The 18,505-nt window shown below is 45.0% G+C and overlaps 1 long non-coding RNA gene across 1 annotated transcript; it reads right to left on the bottom strand.

The window, feature by feature from the left end:
* Positions 1 to 11,001: 11,001 nt before the first annotated feature.
* Gm40001 lies at positions 11,002 to 18,263 on the bottom strand. The gene is made up of 3 exons (XR_867044.2): positions 17,972 to 18,263; positions 14,492 to 14,602; positions 11,002 to 11,927 (listed from the first exon to the last, which is right to left on the bottom strand). It is a non-coding gene; the product is annotated as a predicted gene, 40001 (long non-coding RNA).
* Positions 18,264 to 18,505: the final 242 nt, after the last annotated feature.

Here is an 18,505-nt window from a genome sequence, read left to right as displayed (position 1 = left end):
AACAAAAACCCTTGCCACATCGTGCCAGGAAACAAAGGGAGAAAGAAAGAAAGAGAAGACCAAGATGGGTGTTATTAGCAGAACGAGATGCAAGTCTCAAAGGGGTTGAGGTAGAATGCTAGGAGAAACTCAGCCCGTGCTGAGCTCTGCAGAGTGTCGGGAAGTGCAATCCCACACAGGAAAGCCCACCGGTCTTTAGAATTCACAAGTGCTATTTGCAGCAGTACTAACAGCTAGGGATGGGTGATGGAGGGAAGCTCCACAACTCTGTCTCAAGGTAGGTGATGAACAGCCCTGAGGGCATCTCCTGCAGGACACCCAGAAGGAGATGGGGTGGGTGTTAGCAATGAGAAAGAACATCTAGACCGAGTCTCAGACTTGCACAGATCCCAATCACCTAGGGAGCAAACACAGGGTTTTAACAGTAAGTCTAGGCTACCACTTAGGCTTCTGTGCCTTCCTTTTTCTAAAGACCACCTTGTATTTCTTGTGAATTTCATACCCTGTACACCATGTATTTTGGTCATATCCACTCCATACTCCCCACTTCAAGCTCCTTCCCAACGTTATTTCTTCTTCTTCACTCACTGAGTTCAATTAGTGATGTCCAGATGTTCGTGGTATACAGCCATCTACTCTAGCATGGAAACCTAGCAAGGCCACACCCCAGAAGAACTCTGACTCCCCCTATCCTAGAAGCCATCAACTGTCAACAGCTCCTCAGCCAGGGATATGATAATGACCAGCCTGACATGAGATGCCCCTCAGTGCAAGAGCTACATGAAAGTTATGGGGATAACCAACCCACCTTCTACTTAGTTGTAAGATCTGCTTCACTGGAGTGAACACTATCTGCCATTCTAAACTTGAATTAAAAACGATGGCTGGAGAGGTCATAATAGCTGGGAGGAATCCTACTATCATTAATTTGCTAAGTGGACACAGTATTAAATTGCCTTCTGTGATGGTTTATATATGCTCAGCCCAGGGAGTGGCACTATTAAAAGGTGTAGTCATGTTGGAGTAGGTGTGTCATTGTGGGTGTGGGGTATAAGACCCTCATCCTAGCTGCCTGGAAGTCAGTCTTCCACTAGCAGCCTTCAGATGAAGACGTAGAACTCTCAGCTCCTCCTGCACCATGCCTGCCTGGATGCTGCCATGCTCCCGCCTTGATGATAATGGACTGAACCTCTCAACCTGTAAGCCGGCCCCAGTTAAATGTTGTCCTTGTAAGAGTTGCCTTGGTCATGGTGTCTGTTCATAGCAGTAAAACCCTAACTAAGACACCTTCTAAATACTTTTTTCTTTATATCCATGGATTATCCCAGCCCTCAGCCCCTCACCCAAGATCTTCCTTTGCAAGGAACATCAATTAATCCAGAGCTTCACAACTTGTCACAGAGCGCAGAATAAGGTCCTGTGTGGTACTCAGCTATAAATGGGATGTGTGTATTATAGTTCCTTCCTCCTCCAAGGCTCTGAGGCATAGGGAAAGAGAGGGTGGAAAGACTAAGAATCAGAGATAGAGGAGGACTGTGGCAAAGAGGTGTCTCCTGGACACAGTAGGGGCGGTGCTTACATGAACTCCCAGCAGCCTTGGTTATCCTCCCTATGAGGCCTATACAAGACCAAGCCGGCCAACACAGGACCAAGCCGGCCAACGTTCCACCATGGATCAGAGAGGAGTTTATGAAGCTGCTTTACCTTTAAGGCGTTCCTTCTTAGAACACCCAATACCGCTGAGCCTGGACCACACTTCGAACGGCAAGCTCTGGGAATGTCTCATGCCTAGTCCTTTAAGAGCTGATGGCTTCTCCCTCAAGGGAAGATAGTTCATCTTGGCTTTTGGAAAGAACTGCTTAATCTCAAGCACATTAAGCAGAAAGAGATTAAAACTTACAACTTCATTCAGATAGTTCATGAGTGGAGATTAACTCAGAAATAAATTTTTAGGGAGGATAATAAATCTCTAAGCACAATGCTCACATTATGCATTTCTCGCCAAGAAAGCAACCTAAACAGGGGAAGGGCGGGAGCTGCATCCTTTCTGTGCTGGGTCTTTCATTGGCAAGCTCACAAATCCTCAGCAGTAGCCTATAAGTTCCACGAGTCCAGAGGCCATGTGTATTGTATATATTGCTTCCTATATGGTATCAAACAGTTGTTGAGCCATGTGATAGTTTGTGTGTATATGTATGTATGTGTATATATATATTATACATATATATACACATATATATACATACATATATATACATATATATACACATATACACATATACACTTATACACATATACACATATATACATATATACATATATACATATGCTCAGCCCAGGGAGTGGCAGGATTAGAAAGTATGGCTCTGTTGGAGAGGTGTGTCACTGTGGGTGTGGACTTTAAGACCTTCGTCCTAGCTGCCTGGTGGCCAGTATTTTCCTAGCAACCTTCAAATGAAGAGCTTCGAAATCACAAGGCAAAATGCCCACAAAGGCGGAGCCAGGCTTGACCAAATGAAGTAGTTGGTGCATCATACACTCGAGGCTTTTGTGATCCTCTTCATGGTGGAATTCATGTTACAGCACACCCTAAGTGAAAACAAACACAGAGATGACACTGTGGGAATGCCCTTAATTTCTAAAACTGACCTCTTAGCACACAGTCAAAGGTGTGCTAAGGTCTCAACAGACGTCTGTGCTCAGACCAACTGGTCGATGCTCAGCTACTGCTGTCTACCTTAGCTTGGGTATAAAGAGTGTCATGCTGGGGTGGGGGAGGGGGCAAGGTTCACGACCAGCAACTGCACAGAATAGCTTGGGGTCGAATCTGAGTGACAGGAACGTTCTAGTTCAAGTTTCATGGTAGTACACACCGTAGTCAGGACAAAACCTCACAGTTAACATGCACCTTGCAATTTTAGTTATTTCTTAGGTCTTGCTGGAGTGCCAACCCATTGACAGAAGAATGTCATATCCGTGGATTTGGGGTTGTCCCTGTGACAATCACTGAATTTTGACAAGAGCACTTTAGAGTTAAAGGAGCCATGACAGGACAGTGAAGAACTTTGGAAAGGTCCTGTTTCTGTGGCTCATTGCAAAGGTCTGAGCAGCTCACTATTAAAGCAACACTCTCCTCTTCCCTACTTCTAAGGCTTTAGAAAGAGCAGCTCTACACACACACACACACACACAGAGAGAGAGAGAGAGAGAGAGAGAGAGAGAAGAGAGGGAGAGGGAGAGGGAGGGAGGGGGAGGGGGAGGGGAGAAGAGAGGAGAGGAGAGGAGAAGAGAAGAGAAGAGAAGAGAAGAGAAGAGAAGAGAAGAGAAGAGAAGAGAAGAGAAGAGAAGAGAAGAGAAGAGAAGGAGAGGGAGAGAGGGGGGAGAGGGAGGGAGGGAGAGGGAGAGGGAGACAGAGAGAAAACATATCATAGGCACATATTTCTAGAACATTGATCTTCCTAGACTGGAACAAAAAACCATCGGGAGTCGGGAGTCACACAACCTTCCCAGACATCGCTTAGCAGTGTTTCCTATTAACTGTCTTAGCATTGGACACAGTCATTAGATTTTGTAATTAGTATTTTAAAATGCCTAAGTAGCTGATAAATTACCCGGCTCAAGCACCCTTCAGTTACAACCTACATTAACTACTTAACCACAAACAGATGTAGCAGAATTGAGCAGGTCAGTTTAACGCTGTCCTCATAAAAGACTCTAGAGACTAGCATGATCTAGCTGTAATGACAGAGCTTCACTATTTAGAGACAAAGACTTAATATGTGCTGGGACTTATAAACTAAGACACGATCATGAAAAGACATGAGCAAAATAAGAAGCTAAAGGGTAACAACGTTATATTTGTTATTCAGACTCGGGTACCTGAACCACAGGCTAACAGTCCTATACCATAGTTGCTATTTTATGTTGTTGTTGGTTTTTGGCTTTTGGTTTGTTTGGTTGGTTTGATTTGGTTTGGTTTGGGTTTTTTTGTTGTTTTGTTTTGTTTTTTGGGTTTTTGTTTTGTTTTGTTTTTGAGACAGGGTTTCTCTGTGTAGTCCTGGCTGTCCTGGCACTCACTTTGTAGACCAGGCTGGCCTCGAACTCAGAAATCCACCTGCCTCTGCCTCCCAAGTGCTGGGATTAAAGGCGTGCACCACCACCGCCCAGCCATAGTTGCTATTTTACTACAACAGTGCCTCAAGGACTGCTTTTGGGGCTGAATGTGGCAAGTATCTGTGCTATGAGTATGGGTGTCTGCACTGGTTATATGATCTGTGCTATGAGCATGGGTGTCTGCACTGCTCACATGATCTGTGCTATGAGTATGGGTGTCTGCACTGGTCACATGATCTGTGCTATGAGTATGGGTGTCTGCACTGCTCACATGAGCCTATATGACACAAGTCCCTCCTATCCATCACTAGAACCTCCACCTCAGGAGATGCTTCAAACATTGGGTAATACAACCCTGTATGTGCTGCCTTTCCACATATATTCATACCCACGGTAAGGTCTAACTTGTAAATTAGATGATTATATATTAACAAAGATGGTTCTGCTTCTTCGGTAATAAAATAAACTTTCTTATTTTATTACTCAAATGGAAAAAAACATACAAAATACTGTAGGCACAGTGTGGGAACCAGAGGTTGAGTTCAGGGTGAGTTTCCTCAGTCACTCTTTACCTTATTTTTGGAAACAGGGTCTCTGGCCTGGAACTCACTATCTCAGCTACACTGGCCAGCAAGCCCCAGAATCTGTCTGCTTTCACCCCTAGCACGGGTGTTACAGGCATGTATCCAGCTTCTACATGGGCCCTGATGATCTACACACAGGGACTCTTGCTCATGAAGCAAGTAATTTACATATTTAGCTCTCTCCTCCACCCAAAATTTTAATTTCTTCTGTGCATCGTAACATGCCATTCATAATGTCTTGCCCTCTTGCTCATGTTCTGTCTTGATCAATCTTTTCAGTGACTCCCATGACTTTCTGTAGCACAGCGTAAGTTCAATAGATCCTCCAGAGATGTCAACTGGCTTTAGCAAACAAAACCAAACCCGCTACAAAGGTGTGTTTCTAGAATTGCGCTAGTCAGGGTTATCACTGCTGTGATGAAACATCATGGCCAAAGCAACTTGGGGAGGAAAGGGTTTGTTTGACTTACACTTCCACATCACAGTTGATCATTGAAGGAAATCAGGACAAGAACTCAAACAGGGTAGGAACCTGGAGCCAGGAGCTGAAGCAGAGGCTGTGGAGTGGTGCTGCTTACTGGCTTGCTCACCATGGCTTGTTTTCAGCCTGTTTTCTCGTAGAACCCAGGACCACGCCCCCTGACAATCACTAATTAAGACGTTCTACAGGCTTGCTTACAGCCCAATCTTATGGAGGAATTTTCTCCCTTGGAATTCCTTCCACTCAGATGACTCTAGCCTGTCAAGTTGATGTAAAATTAGCCAGCACATTTGACCCCTTGCCAACTTGACACACAGCACTTTTAAAGACATAACCTTTCCTTTTCTGGTTTATCCCCCCCCCCCCCATGATCCCAGATTAGTAAATATCACAAGAACACGTTACAGACTTAAAAGTCGTATAGTCTTTATTCAAACACCTTAGAAATTAACTCTCTGTAAAAATCCAAAGACTCTTTTAAAATCCAAAATCGTTTTTAAAAACTCAGTGTTCTAACTGTGGACTCCTATAAAACCATACAAAAGTTAAATACTTTCTTACCTCGAGAGAGAAGAACCAGGGTGCAGTCACAATCTAAACAAAGCAAAATCGAACTCCAACAGTGTAAATAACTCAATGTACATATCTGGGATTCACTCACCACTTTCGATCTTCTGGACTCCTCCAAGGGGCTTGGGTCACTTCTCTGACTCTGCCCTCTGTAGCACACACAGCTTGTCTTCTAAGCTCTGCTTGATGCCATTACATTGTTGCTGTTGATCTTGTTGGTCAGCCCATGGTACCGACATCTCCAAAATGCTGGAGTCTTCTGTTGCAACTGGGCTGTATTACCACCAATAACTTACCCTGGGCTCTCTTCATGGTACAAAGCCTCCATTTTTCTCCCTGACCCCTCAGCCCGGGGGCTTCTACTGCTACCCTGGCTGCACCTTCACCAATGGCCTCTCCCAGCCTCTCACAGTGCCAGCTTCAGCCACTCTTCAAGTGGACACTTCTGGTTTGTTTGGACAGTCAATTATGTCAAATGATGTTTTGCTGGGGCACACGGGTGAAAGGATGTCTTACTAAAGCAGGCACATGAAAGAATGTTTTCCTAAAGCAGACACAGGTAGCCGGGCGTGGTGGCGCACACCTTTGATCCCAGCACTTGGGAGGCAGAGGCAGGCGGATTTCTGAATTTGAGGCCAGCCTGATCTACAGAGTGAGTTCCAGGACAGCCAGGACTACACAGAGAAACCCTGTTTCAAAAAAAAAACCAAAAAACAAAAACAACACCCCCCCCCAAAAAAAAGCAGACACAGGTGAAAGATGTTTTGATATAGTGAACATGTGAAAGGTCATGTGGTGAAGGAGTATAAATGTGTTCCCACAGACAGTGAGAGAGGGAGCATTGTTTGGTCTGCTCAACCTCATTATTCCTTGCTAATGACACACATGTATTGATTCACCTTACATAGTTTTGTTGAGCTCAACTTGTGGTAACGTTGCCTTTGAAATCAATTTGCCCAAGAACTACTCATGAGGTTCCTGTGGCAGCCTGCTGCTTCCTTGGCCTTGCCTCAGGCCAGTTGAAGAGCCTTGAGGTTTCTTCAGGATTGAGCTACAGCTGCTGGTTCATGTGTGGTGTCTGCCTGCTGAGAAGACTGGCCTGCAGCAGTTGAGTCATATTTGATGTTTGCTACAGGACTGAACTGCTGACAAAGAAGATTAAGCTTGCCCCCGAAGAACTACTGCTGAACAGGTCCACATCCCCCATATCCTAATGATCTTTCTCTTCCACTGCCTCTGGTTGGTGGTGGACAAAAGGAGAGGCATAATGTTTATTAAAATAGACTACCAAAAATCTATGCCTACAGCTCTCCATGACCCCTTCATGCCTTCAAAACCAGTGCCACCTGAGTGACTCTTACACATGACCAAGTTTGGTTGCCAGCACATGACACAGCCCTGGCCACCTCCGAACACAGCTTGCATGTGCTGACCCTGAGGAAAGACGTCCTAGACGATTTCACCTCATTGATGCTGGCCTCTTCTTAATCACTGCTGGTTCTTCAGCACCAGTTGACCAGCATCCACTGTCTTAGCAAAACACAGTTGACTTTGGTGACTCTGGTCTCTTGTTAATCACGGCCAATCTTCAGCTCCAGCTGGCTACACACCACAGATTCTTGACACAAATGGCCTACCAGAGTCTTTGCTTCCCTCTGAAACCTCACAAGCCAGGCCTCCATCTTCCACACTGCTCTCTACAATCTTGTCCTCTCAGCTCCTACAGAGCAGATCACTGAGTTCTCAATGGTTTTTCTAATCCAAAATTCCAAAGCCCTTGCACAATCCTCTCCAAAACACAAAACAATATGATCAGGTCCATCACTAGCTAAACTCCACTATCCTGGTCCCAGTTTCTGTCCAATTAGGGCCATCATTGTAATGATGAAACACCATGTCAAACTCAACTTGGGGAGGAAATGGTTTATTTGACTTTCACTTCACCGAGGAAAGTCAGCACAGGAATTCAAACAGTGCAGGAAACTGAAGGTAGGAGCTGATGCAGAGACCATGGAGGAATGCTGCTAACTGGCTTGCTTATCATGGGTTATTCAGCTTGCTTTCTTATAGAACCCAAGACCACAAGCCCAGGGATGCTACCACCCACAATGGGATGGGCCCACCCCATCAGTCACTAATTTAAACACTGCTCTACAGACTTGCCTGCAGCCCAGTCTTCTGGAGGTGTTTCTCTACTGGATTTTCTCATCTCAGATGACTCTGACCTGTGTCAAGTTAATGTAAAATTAGCCAGGACGAGAATTAGCCTATAAAATATCTACAGATGTGTTTATTGTGGTTTTGTATTTACTATCACAGTAACAAACTTAAAATTCAAATATGACTGTCTCAATCTTCAATCACACCTTCGCTTGAAATTTTCCTCTATTCTCAAGAATTTCATATGTTTATACAATGAATTACAGTTATAGCTATCCCCCATTTGTCTTAGTCAGGGTTTCTATTCGTGCACAAACATCATGACCAAGAAGCAAATTGGGGAGGAAAGGGTTTATTTAGCTTACACTTCCCACATTGCTGTTCATCACCAAAGGAAGTCAGGATAGGAACTCAAGCAGGTAAGGAAACAGGAGCTGATGCAGAGGCCATGGAGGGATGTTTCTTACTGGCTTGCTTCCCCTGGCTTGCTCAGCTTACTTCCTTATAGAACCCAAGACTACCAGCCCAGAGATGGTACCACCCACAAGGGGCCTCCCACCCTTGATCACTAACTGAGAAAATGCCTTACAGCTGGATCTCATGGAGGCATTTCCTCACCTGAAGCTCCTTTCTCTGTGATAACTCCAGCTTGTGTCAAGTTGACACGAAACCAGCCAGTACACTCCCATTTGCCCATCCGAGCTCCCTCGAATCCCTGTCAACATGTTTCCTAACTCTGTGTTCTTTATAACTCACTAAGAACAGTTGGTGCCGCTCACATATGCATGGATGTGGGACCGTACACTGGAGCACAAGAAAAACACCATTGGCCACATCCTCAAAAGAATTACTCTCTCTCCCCCAGTAAGTGCCTACTGTCAATAGATCCCCAGTAAGGAGTGGGGCCTCAAGGTCCTCTACCTCACTGATGCTGTAATTCTGTCTGGCTTGATCTTGGGCAGGTCTTGTGGCAGTAACAGCACCTGTTGTGTGCTCATGAGTGTGATAGCTATGTCATATCCAGAAGACAGCATTTCACAGAACTCCTCCTATTCTGGTCCTTACATTCATTCTCTATATTTTGGGTAATATGTTCTAGAATGCAATTAAGTGCAAATAGCACATGACTGATATTAAGCCTACTGTGTGTGTGGTATGTAGTTGTGGGAGGCCGTGGCCTCCCCCCCCCCCTTTGGGCTGCCCGAGCCACACCTGAAAGATGGCACCTGCCAGATGCAGAGCTGGTGGTGTAAACAAGTCCATGTTTGGTGGAGATGCGCCCCTGCCACCCTGACTGGCTGAAGCCACATACCTGGTGAGGTGACGTGGCCTGCCGTGAGTGGATGGGGCTGAAAGTATATAAGAGTGAGAGGTCCCGGGGTTCAGGGGAGAGAGAGATGAAGACTGAAGCTTGCTTAATAAACTGCTGTTAGAAGAACTGGTGGTCGTGTCGTTCTTGCTGGTAAAGAGTGGATGCGACATGTAGTATACGTTTGTATGATGTTCCTGTGTGTGCACAGGTGTGCGTGTGTGCATGCCAGAGGCTGAGGGTGAGTGCCTCAGTCACTCTCCAACTTGTGTCTCAATGAAGCTGAAGCTTGGCGACACATCCAGTCTAGCTGGCCACTGATTCCCAGGGATGCCCCGTCTCTGCCCTCCTGGCACTGGGGTTACAAGCATGTGGCTTGTGCTGCTACACCTGGCTTTTTTCTTAGTAGATGGGCTGGGGACTGAACTATGCTCTAAGAATCCCTGTCCTGAGCTTGTGTATCTACAGAGTGCTATCTGCTGATAGTCTAGCTGATCGCAGCTACAACCATGTTCTCAAAAAATTAATTAATTAATTAAAATAAAATCCCATACACAGAACATCTCCAGAGCTGGGAGAAGATTCAAGGTTGGCTGTGTAGTGCTTGGAATACAGAATACAGAGTGAAGACCAGTGTTTAGCACGGACTTCAGTATGAACATTCCGCACTCCGTGTATCTGCAGCCCACTGGGATTCCTTTTCTCTATATAAAGAACACAAACGCTATCACCTGCCGGGAGTGACCCTTGCAGAAAGGAGCTCAGAATCTTACGACAATCAAAACTAGATCTTGCTGGTGAACTTACATATACATATACATATACATATACATATACATATACATATACATATACACAGTGCTGTTCAGTCTGCCTAGTGTCACACATCAACCCTGGCTTCTGCAAGCTGCTGCTTACCTTCTAGTCATTTCAACTTTGAGTGATCTGTATGTCTGAACATGGGACAATGATGTCCCAGCAGCCCACCCTGCGGTCCACTGGCCTGGGATGGGCTTCTGATGTTGTCTGCATAAAAATATCCCAGAAACAAAGCTGCCTAAGCTTTGGGAGCTCGCAGAGCCTCTGCGTTTAAACCAGGCGTTCCAGAAGGGGGAAGACTAAGAAAACCTCAAGGGAATGGGCCAGAGTGCCCCAGAAGAGGAGAGCAAAGACTAGTGTCTGTGGCACGTGAGTCTCCGAGCCCAGTCACCCCTGAGGTCCAGCCGCGCTCCTCCTGGAGCTGCTTCAGAGCAAATGTCCAAGCTTATTTGTGATAAATTTCCGTCACTTCGACCTGGAGAAACTCCATCCACGCTGCCGCGAACCTCAAGCCTGTTGTCTGACACTGAGCACGTCTCTGCACCAGCAGCACCTTGTGTCTCTCTATGGAGAGACAACCCCACCATCAGCTCCAGTGACATAGTTTAGGCAGAACTTCAGAGCCTCCTAGTAACCCAAATTCTCCCCGCTAGATATATTCAGCGAGAAAGAGAATTCAAGCTATCTTGGTACCTTCATAAAAAGCAACTACCACACAACCTGCTACTTGTAACAACACAGGCTGCGTTCTGGCATTTAGATTTTAATTTTAGAAAATGGAAAAAATGGAGGCAAAATAGATCTCTCTCTCTCTCTCTCTCTCTCTCTCTCTCTCTCTGTGTGTGTGTGTGTGTGTGTGTGTGTGTGTGTGTAGATGAAGGTGGTTAGTTCAATGAAGACTAAAATTTCAGCTGTGGAGATGAAGGTATCAAAGTCAAATATGAAATAATTCCAAATCTCCAAGGTCAGAGGTGAAGACTAATTTTATTCACTTGGTCAGGATTTTTGAAATGGTCTTGATGATAGACAGATAAAATATTTCCCAGACACTCACCATCCTTCCCAAAGAGGAAAGACACAACTGCCCAGCTGGGGTCAGAGCTGGCTAAGTAGCTTGAGTGGACCGTACCGAAGGTCTCAGATGGGGACTCAAGGACACACGCAGATGAGTTGTCATGGTGATGAGTTCATCTGAGGAGCTACTTTTGCTCCAGACAGGCAGGCAGGCAGGACAGACAGACAGTGTCATGTGGGCTCTGAGGAGAGTTTGGCTTGAGCACCAGAGACAAATAGCATGGCCCGAGTCTCTGAAGAGGAGCCTGGGCCCTTCTTCTCGGTCCCTAGAAAGAGGGTGTTCCACAGCACAGGCCTACAGCCAGGCTCTCTGAGCCCCTGTGAGGTGGCAGAGATGGAGGTGGGAAACAAGAAGTGCGGACACTAGTAGCATTTTGCAGTGTCCAAGATGGGAAACTCATTTGCCCTACTGACAAATCCAGCTGCCGGAAAGCCTGTTTGCTGGCCCTTCAGACATGCTGCTGTCAGCAGGGCGCTGTCCATCGCTGTGACAGGGAAGGGGGGCTGCAGCTGTGGTCTGAGAAGCCATCTGGTTTGGAGTCTAACACTGCCTGAGCAATAGGAGTCCAGTTGTGCAGAGGTCACAGAACACAGCCAGGAGGCGCTGATGCGATGATCAGGCTCAGCTTCTGGGTGGTCTCTTCTTCTGTCTTTGGTACCTGGTCTACCGGTCTGATGATTCATTAGCTTCCTGGAAGGTCTTCCAGTCTTCCCTTCTGATCTTCTGCACCACCGACTCATCATTGTCTGGGCTTCGGTCCCATCCTGTACGGTGGGCTAGCAAGTTGTTATAACATGTCTGCAATCCCAGCACACTCTGGGGAGATGGGAGGTGGAAACAAGATAATCCTTTGAAGTTGACTGGCCAGAGCTAGCCTGACATACATAGAGGTGAAGAGGAGACCCTGCCTCCAAGAAGACATAAGTTGAGGACCAGCTCTCAGCACTGTCCTCTGACTTCCACATGTGCTTCCACACCCATGCTTACACATGACAATACACACATATACACCATACACATACATACACACCATACACACACATACACACCATATACACATATACACCATACACACACATATACACCATACACACATACACACCATACACACACATACACTCCATATATACACATACACACCATATATACACATGCATATCATATACACACATACACACCATACAAACACATATACACCATACATACACACCATACACACACATACATATTCACCATACACATACATACGCTCCATATACACACATACACATAACACACACATACACACCATACACACACCTACATACCATATACACATATACATACCATATACACACATACACACCATACACACACCTACATACCATATACACATATACATACCATATACACACATACACACCATATACACACATACACAAAGGATTTTCGTAAGTTGGTGGAGAGGGGATGCAGCAGTTATGATATTTGTTCTTATCTGGGTCCTTTCTTTAAAATGTTATTTCTTTTATTTTTTGAGATTACAAATAACATTATTTCTGCCTTCCTGCCCTCCCTCCAGAGCCTCCCATATGTCCCTCCTTACTCTTTTGCAAAGTCATGGCCTGTTTTATCATTAATTGTTATTACACGCATATATACACATACACACATATAGATGTCTACGTGTAATCTTCTCAGTCCATACAATGTTAACTTGTATGTGTGTTTTCAGGACTGACCGTTTGATACTAGATAACCAGTTGGCGTGCTCTTCCCTGGAAAGGACTGTTCCTTCCACTCAGCATCCCTTGGCTGCCTCCTGGGCTTTCCCCTACCTACCTGAGCATGCCTACTGTTGTCTTTGTTCGGCTCACGATTCCTAACTACTTTCTAGATATTTGTCCTTCTATTCACAGATATGTGTAGCCCTCACCCCTTGGCAAGGAGACTTCTCTTTGCTACAGACAGGGACCACTACAAAAAAACCACATGCAATCAAAATGCAGAGTGTGGAGCCCAGTCCCAACAGATGTGTCTGCAACATAACTCTCCTGCACAGAGGCCCCTTTTTAATGTGGAAGACACTAGCTCTGTTTTTGTTGTGCTAATGGAATTTAATTAAACTAATGATGTCTGGCTTCCACTATGGAAGACCAGTCTACTAACCTCTTCCTGACACTATAAATAGCTCTAAAGTAGGAGACTATATTTATAGTTGTTCTGGTTAAAAAAAAAAAAAATGTTAATTAGCAGCATCCCAAACCGCCTTTGAGGTCAAATATGTCAGGCACGGGTGTCGTTTTCTTCTTTAGTAGGCTCTAATATTTAGAGATCTGGAAATTGGAGAATGGTTGCCAATGGGTGGAGAAAAGAGTATTTTCCTGCTGACCGATGTCCATATGATTAAGTACCCGGATATCGGTAACAAATGAACCTTGTGGCTTTCTATAGACTAATAAACAAATGTTTCATAAGAACACCACCAGAATCCACCGCAGTGACTTGTCAGAGACCCGAGAATGTCAGATGTACAACACAGTGGGCCGAGTGGGAGAGATGCTATGGTCTACTGAACACCAAGCCAAAATAACAGCATTTGCATGGTAGTTGTATACTAGCAGCACATAGATCATTCCAGAAACCAGCCAGGATCGACCCATCATGAGCCTGGGTGGACCTGCTGTCGGTACACTGAGCTCTGATCTCAGATTTGCTGTGTGGTGGTTAGTGCATGGTTCTCCAGGCTCAGCTCAAAGTACCACTCCCTCTTCTATTCCGCAGAGTTGACATTTAAATCTGTCACCAGCAGTGCGGCCTTGTCCTGATGGCTGGATTTCTTGGGATTTGAGGCCCGATTGCATATTTAATCATAAGAACTGCTCAAGGGAAAGCAGACAGGAAAAAAAAAAAGGAATACATTCATTATGTCCAAGAGGGGAATACATTCATTATGTCCAAGAGGGACAAGCAAAAATTTGGCCCCTTGAGGTTGTAGAGTTGGCTCAGTGGTTCAGGCCATTGGTAACTTCAGCTCCAGGGGATTCTCCTTTGGTACCCACACGCACATGCACATAGTGTGTATGTGCACAGACACACATGCACAGGCACACATGCACACATGTGGATTAAGATAAAAATAAATCTTTTTGTAATGCAGTGCCTCTTTGGAAACGCAAATGAGCTGAAAACTTGGAACCAATTAAAGACAAAGAGAAAGGAAAAAAAGAAGGGAGGGAGGGAGGGAGAAAGAAGAAAAGAGGAAGAAAGGGAGGGAGGGAAAGGGGAGGAAGGGGAGGAAAGGAAGGAAGGAAGGAAGGAAGGAAGGAAGGAAGGAAGGAAGGAAGGAAGGAAGGAAGGAAGGAAGGAAAATGAGAAAAGAAAACCAAAGCTAAGCACACCTCCGCGGTAATTGCTTCTCCTGGTCCTCTGCAGCAAAGCTCTGCGCTGATGAAATTAAATCCAAGTAAAAGGCACCGAAGCAGAAGGCCACAGCTTCCTCCATCTTCTCCCTGCAGGCAAATTTTCTAAAGTTTATAACCATCTAGAAAAAGAATCAGATTTTTAATGATTTTTTTTTTAAAGAGAGAGAGAACTCCTTTAAATTGCAGGAATCTTATCTCTTGACTCTCTGAATCTAGTCCTTTGAAATGCCTGAGGTCTAGGGCAGACCTGAGCTGGTACTATAACAACAACGACGACAACAACAACAATAATAATAATAATAACATAGTAAATATGAAATCTCCTCTAACCCCAAATTAAATTGGGGTCACTTCCTTTCTCTGAGCTTGTGTCTTCTTCATTCATTCAGACAACAGACACTGAGTTATTTGCCGAATACTGAGCGGATCAGAATTAACAGTGAGGACCAAATCCACCACCTGTGTGAAGCCTGTAATTTAGGAAAAGGCAGGCTTCCTGCTTGGTACTCAACTGAAGGACCTAAGTCTCAGAGACCCCTGTACGCTGCATCTGTCGCTGCGCTGCACACAGGAGCAAAGCTACCGAACCTGCCTAGAAGCCCCTGACCCTGGCACCTGCTGGACTTGTAGATAAAGGTTCTCAGCAGGAAGGAGATGACGTGGATACGTCTTTATACTTCTCTCATTTCACTCTTGGGAAAGTTTGCGTGTTAACAGGAAAACTTAGCTTCCCTGTCTATAAAATGGGAACGAGTGATGCCATCCTTTTTTCTGGACGACAATATACCTAGCAAAAGAACCATGGCGGTGCCTAAAATCCTACATCTAATTACATTCCCTTTAATTATCTGGCAACAATGGCTCAGGGTAGAGGAGGGAGATAATTTGTTTTTTTTATCCAGAACATTATAATACTTAGAAATTCCTAAATACTGCTTTCTTTCCTTCCGAGCAATGGGGAACCACTTTCCCATGGTGCCATCAATCACACTGGGATATGGCCATGTTGTTTAGAATTGGAGTAGAATTCTAAAAATAGAAAAATAGGACCAGTGAGATGGCTCAGTGGGTAAAGGTGCTTGCCGCCAAGCCTGACGACCTGAGTTCAAACCCTGGAACCCACATGGTGGGAGGAAAGAACTGATTCTTGCAAATTACCTTCTGACCTCCACACATATACCATGGCAGGTGCGCACAGACATGTGCACACACACATACGCATAAGTAAATAACGGGCGGTGGTGGCGCACGCCTTTAATCCCAGCACTTGGGAGGCAGAGGCAGGCAGATTTCTGAGTTTGAGGCCAGCCTGGTCTACAAAGTGAGTTCCAGGACAGTCAGGGCTACACAGAGAAACCCTATCTGGAAAAAAAAACTCAAAAACAAACAAACAACAACATAAATAAATAAACACAATTTAAAAATAATCCAAAACCTCCCTGTCCTTTTCAGAAAATAATAAGTAGGGAAGGAGAAGAAACAAAAAACAGAAGCAAATAAATGAAAAGTGAGTAAAGAAAGTGTTCTTTTATAAAATCTTGCCACTTGGGGGCTGGTGTAGTTCATCTGAACCCAGATCCAGTTTGGTTCCAGTCGTTTAAAACAAGCAAAGGAAACACTCTGTGCACCTCTATCTAAATCAGTCACGTGTGAGTAACAGTCATTCAGTGCCTGGCTATTTGTTTGGATGAAATCAACAAAATGAAGTGAAGTCAAGGAGATGAACAGAGGCCAAAAGGAGAGTGTCCCAGTATGTCCTAGAGGCCATCTTCCCTGGGCGGGAAAAATGGCAAATCCACTTCTCTCATTCAGTCGATAGAAATGGCAGTCACCATCTAGAGACTGCCATTTCTAGGGATCCACCCCATAATCAGCTTCCAAATGATGACACCATTGCATACACTAGCAAGCATTTGTTGCAAGGACCGTGATATAGCTGTCTCTTGTGAGACTAGGCCGGGGCCTAGCAAACACATAAGTGGATGCTCACAGTCAGCTATTGGATGGATCACAGGGCCCCCAATGGAGGAGCTAGAGAAAGTAGCCAAGGAGCTAAAGGGATCTGCAACCCTATAGGTGGAACAACATTATGAACTAACCAGTACCCCGGAGCTCTTGACTCTAGCTGCATATGTATCAAAAGATGGCCTAGTCGGCCATCACTGGAAAGAGAGGCCCATTGGACTTGCAAACTTTATATGCCCCAGTACAGGGGAACGCCAGGGCCAAAAAAAATGGGAATGGGTGGGTAGGGATGTGGGGGGGAGGGTATGGGGGACTTTTGGGATAGCATTGGAAATGTAATTGAGGAAAATACGTAATAAAAAAAAAAGAAGAAGAAATGGCAGTCACCTCTATTTGCCACTGAGGATCACATTACAGAAAATCAAAATCAAATCACATTCTCGATTTTATCCCTAACAAGGCAAAGCTTCGAATCGTCGTACCCATCCCAGTCCCAGGACAGTGCAGTCAAATGTCCCTTTAACCCTCATCAAACGCCTCTTCCCAAAGTCACTGACAAGCCAATAAATGGGACTCTGACATGCAGATCAAAGAAGCTGAATGCCTTTCAGAGATCTTTAAGGGGCTATTAATCTCTGAAATAGTTGAGAATATATCACCCTTCAAGGTAAATTAGATCAATAAGGAAAACGACTCACAAGGACTGGATTTGCCTTTTTTGGTGTTTTCAAATATGCAATTCATGAGCTAAGAATGCTGGGCACAGATATGACCGTCCACTGTCATTAAAAATGGGAAACCCCTCGCTTGCTTGCCATTTCCTAGAAAACCTGTTCTGATGACAGCTTGAGTCAGCTTCACCATCCTGTCCTGCTTCTTCAGGGTTGGCAGTGAGCTTGAAATGAGGAGACCCTGGTGTGATTGCATCGGAGTCAGCTCCTGAGAGCTCTTTTGGGGCTTATGAATAAGACACAACAAAGTAAATAAAACAAGAACACACACACACTGACTGACTGAGAGAAAGTTTGGGCCTTTTTTTTTTTTTTTTGGACAGGAAAAAAAAAATAACTCTGACTAGTGTTTCAGAGGAACATGAGAAGCTAGCAAAACAAACCTTATTCTCTGCCAATCAAGGGGCTAAGAATGCATCCGACAGCATCTGAGGCTGCGGTAGCCGACGCCTCTCCACTCTGCAGTAATGGCCACTTAATGTCTCCACCAATGTATCTGAAAAGCCCCTTGATTTATGACTCTTCTTTGTCCTGTTACTATTAAGCCTTCGTGGAAACACTTTCATGCTGGAACATGGTATTTGGGAAGAACAAACCTGTTCGTTCCTGAACCATGACCACATTTGTTTCAGGATAAGCCATCTCTTACCCTCTTTGAGGGAAGAGCTTTGCGTGGACAAGAGAATCTGAAGGGAACACTGTCACAGAGTTTAATTAACAGATACTAAAAGCAAAGTTACACAGCAAGAGACAGACTCACCATAATGAATAGGGATCTCTGCAGCGACTCCTCCCAAGGTTCCTTGCTGGCCAGGCCTAAGGAAGAGGTCCTGTAATTACAGCATCCAATAGAGAGAGAGGCACAGAGAAAAGCCTTTTCTTTTCCCTTTGTAAAAAAACATGAGGTGACACTGGCTCCCCAAAACAAGAACAATGCACAGCTCCCCCAAATGAGAGGAGTACACGAAGCTGCCTCTGAGAAGAGCCTTCGCCGTCCAGAGCCTGAAGCAACCCTCTATGTCCTTTCTTCAGCTTCCTCTCCAATGAGAGGCAGTCGGGAGGTGGCTCCTGCAGGCCTTGCTTCACAGCTTCGAAGACAAATAATCCCTTAATGGTCTTGTTTCCCACACAAACACAGTGACTGACACAGCATACTGTAATTAAAAACGATGGAGACATTTATTTGAGATAAATTATACTTTAATTGGCATTTTAAGTGAGGCCGTGTTAAAAACACACTAACACTGCGGGCAGACTGTGTTCCCTAGGCAAAGGCTCGGGGTTCCTCGTTTGT

The sequence above is a fragment of the Mus musculus genome, chromosome 2 (assembly GCF_000001635.26).
Source record: "Mus musculus strain C57BL/6J chromosome 2, GRCm38.p6 C57BL/6J".
NCBI classification, from domain to species: Eukaryota; Metazoa; Chordata; class Mammalia; order Rodentia; family Muridae; genus Mus; species Mus musculus.
This window is presented reverse-complemented; position numbering and strand designations above follow the sequence as displayed.